Raw genomic sequence first — 6,000 nt, forward strand, 5'->3', positions numbered from 1 at the left:
TGCAGACTTGTCTCCACACATATGATTACTGCAGCCCGTATCTAAGTACCATAAATTCTTGTTGGTTTCCTCTGTTGAGGGTCAAATATTGCATATCAGACCCAGTTACTGCCTGGATTTACAAGCATGATGCCGCTTAATGGCCTGATTTAATCATATTTGTGATGCAGGGCGTATTCACGAGCATGGACTGAAAAAGGGTAGTAAAAGCATGGATTTGACGCTCCGAGAGCACCAAGGCAAGGAACGGACTCCAGGGGACCAAGATTGATGAAATTACACGCCAGGGATCCAAGAAAAGCGAGAAATTGAAGCTCAAGGGGCCTGAAAAGTGTCCAGAATGCAAGATCATAGGGTTCCCACCATCTGATCAGTTCAAAACTCCATACGTAGTCTGAGGACCATAAATGAACCATACACGTAAAATTTCAGCTCCTGGATCACTGTGAAAGTGGCCCAACGGACAGATCAGCCCACAAATTACTGATCTGGGGCCCACCTGATCGCTGGATACACCTCATCTTCGGTCTCAACGCCTTAAAACATATGAAGAACCAGACGGACGGTGCAGATTCCTCGAGAAAATTCATACGTGGACCCCATATGAGATGAGTGTGCATGGTGTACATGTGCACTGGCCGTGCACAACAACACAAAGCCCGGTCAAACGGTCCATTGACCGAGCTCTCCCTCTCCAACTCGACTTCATTCCTGCGGCAGAAGCAGAGGCTGCGGGTGAATTTTGTGGCCCACCACCGTGATGCAGTGAGATGATCCGGACTGTCCATGAGATTCGTATGGCCTATGCCACTAAGGCCTAGGTGGCAAAATGCGAAGAATCAGTAATGATAGGATTCCAGCCGTTCAAACATAGAACGAACGGTAGCAAGAAAGATTCTCTGGGCCGCACCAAAACTGATCCAAACAAACCCATACTCGACTGAAATTGTTAAGGGAATCTGGTGGACGGTTTGGATTTCTCAAGCGACAAGGTAAGTGGGTCCCACCGAGAGTCCAGCGTCTAAAATCCGGGCTCTGTTTACGCAGCCCGCGCACGACCGTAAAAACCGGAGCTTGTGGGGTATACTGTGATCTCTATCACTGTCGGATTGCCGATCCAAACCGGCCAAAATCCTTATAAGTGGGTCTTTTCCCCAACCAAGAAGAAAAAAAACGGAATTTAGGACGTTCCGCCATCTCAAAATCCATTCAAACGCAACTGTTTTGCGTTCGTATGCAAGCTGGCTGCGTAAAAAACGGGTTCCGCAACCTATTCCGTTCGGGACTCGTCAGCAGCTCTGGGAGGAGGCTGTTCATCTTTAAAAGGAGGTCTCGGTTTGGAGAAAAGGGGGGAAGAAAAGGGGAGCAGGAGTATTTTTGCTGCTGCACGTTGAACAAGTTTCTGGCGGTTTCAGTTGCTGCTGCACGTTGAAGAGAAGGCTGGCGGTTTCAGTCGCTGCTGCACGTCAAGGAAGAAAGGAAGAAATGAGGACGAAGGGAGGATTGAAAGAAGAAAGAAAAGAGACAGGGAGCTACGGCTGCTGCTGAGTGGGAAGGCTGGATCTGTTCTTCTCCTTCCTTCTTGTTCTTTTCTATTTTTTTCTGTTTATTTACTTTGTTTAAGAGGTTCTAACATGATCATACTAGGCTAAACCTCTTAGCTAGGGCTAAGAGGTGAAGCCTGTAGCGAGATGGGAGAGTCTAATTATATGCACTTAATTAAAATTTCTGAACTGAGTTTAAGTTGATTTTTCAAGGAATAGTTTTGATAGTCTTTAATGGTCTGTTGTGACTGAAATTACAATGGGTCTGCAATGGCTTTGAATATTCCTTTCCTTTTTATGTTTATGAAGTCAGGAACCCCTGTTGTTCATCATTGTCCCATGGGCATGGTAGGATGACAGTACCCCTCCTAACCTTCATAATCATGTTGATTGATTGGTAGTTAGATTAATTCTGTTGTTTGCTTTGTCTCATGGGCATGGTTTGGTGATGGAATCCATTCTAATTCATCCATTCTTCATCTCTTGAAACCTATATCAATGGCAGTACAGTAAATTTCCATAATTTGTGATCCTGGCATACGATCTCCCTGATCTCTACAAGTGGATCCTCTGAATCCCTAGTTTTCTTTTCTCTGAATTCCTAAAAGTCGTAGATAATTTTTCCATAATTATTCCTTAATTTCTAGATCACATCTTAGCCTAGTTCTAGTTCTTCTTGGTTTCGGATAACGTACAGGTATCAGTCCCTGTGGATTCGACCTCGGTCTTACCGAGTTTATTACTACATCACAACCCTATACTTGGGGAGTGAACAAGTTTTTGGCGCCGTTGCCGGGGACTGATAGTTACGATTTTCTGAAATTAATTAGTTTTAGAATTAGGATAAGATTAGGATTTTTCTATTTGACTTTTAGAACTAACTTGTTTCCTGTTTTGTAGGATCCTGACATAAAATCTCTAAATTGGTAATTCTTTCCTAAATTCTCTACTTTTTCTTTTTATAGAATTAGGGTTTAGATTTTAGAAACTTTCTAATTCTAGTATCCTCTGTTCTGTAGGAAATAGTTTATTTCTAGAATTTAGGTTATTTAGAAATTGACTTTCTATTTTGGTTCTATTAACTTTCTAATTCTAACACTTTTTGAATCTAACTCTGTTTTTTAATTTATTTTTAGGATTTTTGTCTAGAAACTAACCTTCCTATTTTGTAGGCCTTTAAGATAGAAATCTCTATTTTGGTACACTCCTTCCATACTCTCTATTTTTCAATTTTCTTGTAGTAATTTACTTTTTAGTTTAGGCTTTCTTAGTTTACTTTAGAAATTTCCGTTTTTCTTTAAAGAATAATTTCTTTTAGAAATTAATTTACTGTTATTTTTCTTTTAAAGTATCGTTTCTCTCCTTTATAGAATCTAACTTATTTTTGTTTTATTTTGCAGGTCCTTAACTTAGGAGCTTCAATTTTGTAATTCCTTTCGAATTCTCCCTCTCGTCCGTTTTAGATTTTCTTTTATCCATCGTTAGGATTAGGCTTTGAATTGAGGGCTGTGAGTGTTTCATGCCCAAGTGGGCCCGTGACAACACTCGACGTCTCTTGATCGAAGGAGGAGTGGTTGAGGGGTTGACTATCCATCGCAGGATTAGACACCGCTCGAAATCCCCTGAGTTAACTAGGTTATGGCTGAAGACCAACCTCCTCTACTTCCACCCAGGGTGGAGGATAACCATGATGAGAATGAGGTGCAACAGGCACCCCCGCCTCGTACTTTACGAGATTTTCTACAACCGGCGGGAGTGAGTACGCCCTCATGCATGATTTTTCCTGAAAACACAGGACAAATGGACATCAAGCCAGGAGTTATCCAACTCCTTCCCAAATTCCATGGACTTGAATCTGAAAGTCCATATTTACATTTGAAAGAGTTCGATGAAATAATAGCTACATTATGTTTTCCTAATGTATCCTTAAATATCGAGGTGAATCTTAATGTTGACAAGTCGAGATTAGACTCTACATTTATAGATCTCAATAGTTAGAATTTTTCTAATTAATGGAATAATAAAAAATTCTTCCCACATCATAAAACGATTACCCTCAGAAAAGCGATCATGAACTTTGCCCAAAAGGAAGATGAAACATTCTTTCAATGTTGGGAAAGGTTCAAAGATTTGGTCAGATTCATGCCCACAACACGGATTTGAAACGTGGCGCATTACAAATTTTTTCTATGATGGATGACATCTTCCATGCGCCAAATGGTCGAGACAATGTGTAATGGAGAGTTCATTAATAAAGACATCGACGAGGTATGGGACTACCTCGATAGTTTGGCTGAAAACACAATCTTGGGACTATTACCCAAAGTCGAACACCACGTCTAGGCCAACTCAATCAAAGGAGAAAGGTGGAATATATATCTTGAAAGAAGAGGATGATCTCAAGTGTAAAGTGAATACGCTCATAAGGAAAGTTGAGGCCATGGAAGGAAAGAAGGATAAGTTAAATGAAATTGTTTGCGTCATCTGAGATTTAAACATTAAAACAACTGAAAAATTTCCTACAATACCGCCTTTCGAGGAGTGTTGAATGAACAAGCCAATGCCGTAAATAACTATCAAAGACCTTTTCTGGACCTAACTCCAACACATACAATCCTGGCTGGAAAAATCATCCAAACTTTAGTTGGAGGAATGGACAAACGGCAACTCCTCCAGGTTTCTTCAATCAAAATCCAAATCAAGTGAAACCTCAAGAAGAACCGGTTCAAAATCCCATACAAGAGCTAGCTCAGGCAATGCGGGGAATCACAGATTTTATGCAAAAGATAGATTCTCGTATGACGGTTATAGAAAAGGGGATGCTTCCTGCACAACCTCTCCCCAATCCTAAACCGCAATACGAGAATAATGATCCCAGCTCTTCAAATCAGATGGGACATGCTAAATCCATCACCACTCTTAGGAGTGGGAAGATCATCGATAAAACTCTTCCGGTTAAGCCCGAAAAGCCTCAAGAACCAAAAGAGGACAACAAGGATGGATCCAGTGATGTCCCACAAAAAGTGGAACCGAAACTTCTAGAGAAGCCAGTTGCTCCATTCCCCCAACGGTTGGTTTCACCAAAACCTCTCTCTAACTCTCAGGATATCTTAGAGGTGTTGAAACATGTGAAAGTCAACATTCCTCTGCTTGATGTCGTTAAACAGATACCTTCATATGCCAAATTCCTAAAAGACTTATGCACGACCAAGCGACGGAAAATTATTCAAAAGAAAATCTTCTTGACAGAAAGTGAGTGCCATCCTCGAAGCAAGACGTGCCGCAGAAATTCAAGGATCCCGGTAGCCCAACCATATCATGTGTAATCGGGAACCATCGAATTGATCACGCACTTCTTGACTTAGGAGCGAGCGTCAATCTGATTCCCTACTCGGTATACAAACAGTTAGGTTTGGGTGAATTAAAACCCACCCTAACCACACTACAACTTGCTGATCGCTCTGTTCGTGTACCAAGAGGGATAATTGAGGATGTGTTGGTCCAAGTTGATAGATTTTACTACCCTGTAGACTTTATCATCCTGGACACTGAACCCATCAATAACATGAGCACTCAGATTCCTGTCATTCTTGGTCGCCCATTCCTTGCCACATCAAATGCAATTATCAATTGCAGGAATGGTATCATGACTATGTCTTTTGGAAATTTGACATTGGAGTCAAACATTTTTTCAATAACGGCAGAGCAATTCAGAGGATGATGACGATTTCCACGATATTAACATGATTGACTCTTTCGTGGAAGATATGACACCTCTGACCTTATCCTCCGACCATCTAGAGACGTGCCTGGCCCACTCCCATGATTTTGATGATGACATGATTAGGGAGACGTGCGCCTTGCTTGAAACTGCACCTACTTGAAGTTAACCGATGGAGGCCACAATTTGAAGAATTACCACAAACCGATGTAGTGCCTCTACCGTCTAATCTCAAGCCGCCGAAGCTTGACCTAAAACCTTTGCCCTCGATTTGAAATATGCCTATTTAGGTCAAGATGAGACATACCCGGTGGTGATCTCTGCCCATCTGGAGAAAGAACAAGAGAGTATGCTTATATCTACTCTCATTGAGCATAAAGGAGCCCTAGGATGGACGATAGCGGACCTCAAAGGAATCGACCCTCGATTTGTACTCACCGCATATATCTTGAGGATAATGCAAAAACCGCTCGGCAACCACAACGTAGACTAAATCCAAATATGAAGGAAGTGGTTAAAGCCGAGGTTCTTAAACTATTGGATGTGGGTATTATATACCCTATATCCGATAGTCAATGGGTGAGTCCAACTCAAGTGGTCCCTAAGAAGTCCGGAATCACCATCGTAGCCAATGCTAATAATGAACTCGTGCCAACTAGAGTCACTCCTGGTTGGAGAATGTGCATTGACTACGGGAAGTTGAATACCGTCACGAGGAAAGACCACTTTCCTTTA

At 41.7% G+C, this 6,000-nt stretch overlaps 1 non-coding gene across 1 annotated transcript; it reads right to left on the bottom strand.

The window, feature by feature from the left end:
- Window positions 1-3,596: 3,596 nt before the first annotated feature.
- On the bottom strand, window positions 3,597-3,704 carry LOC131224394 (small nucleolar RNA R71). Its single transcript, XR_009160882.1, has one exon. It is a non-coding gene; the product is annotated as a small nucleolar RNA R71 (small nucleolar RNA).
- Between the last annotated feature and the right edge of the window lie 2,296 nt (window positions 3,705-6,000).

The sequence above is a fragment of the Magnolia sinica genome, chromosome 13 (assembly GCF_029962835.1).
Source record: "Magnolia sinica isolate HGM2019 chromosome 13, MsV1, whole genome shotgun sequence".
Lineage (NCBI taxonomy): Eukaryota > Viridiplantae > Streptophyta > Magnoliopsida > Magnoliales > Magnoliaceae > Magnolia > Magnolia sinica.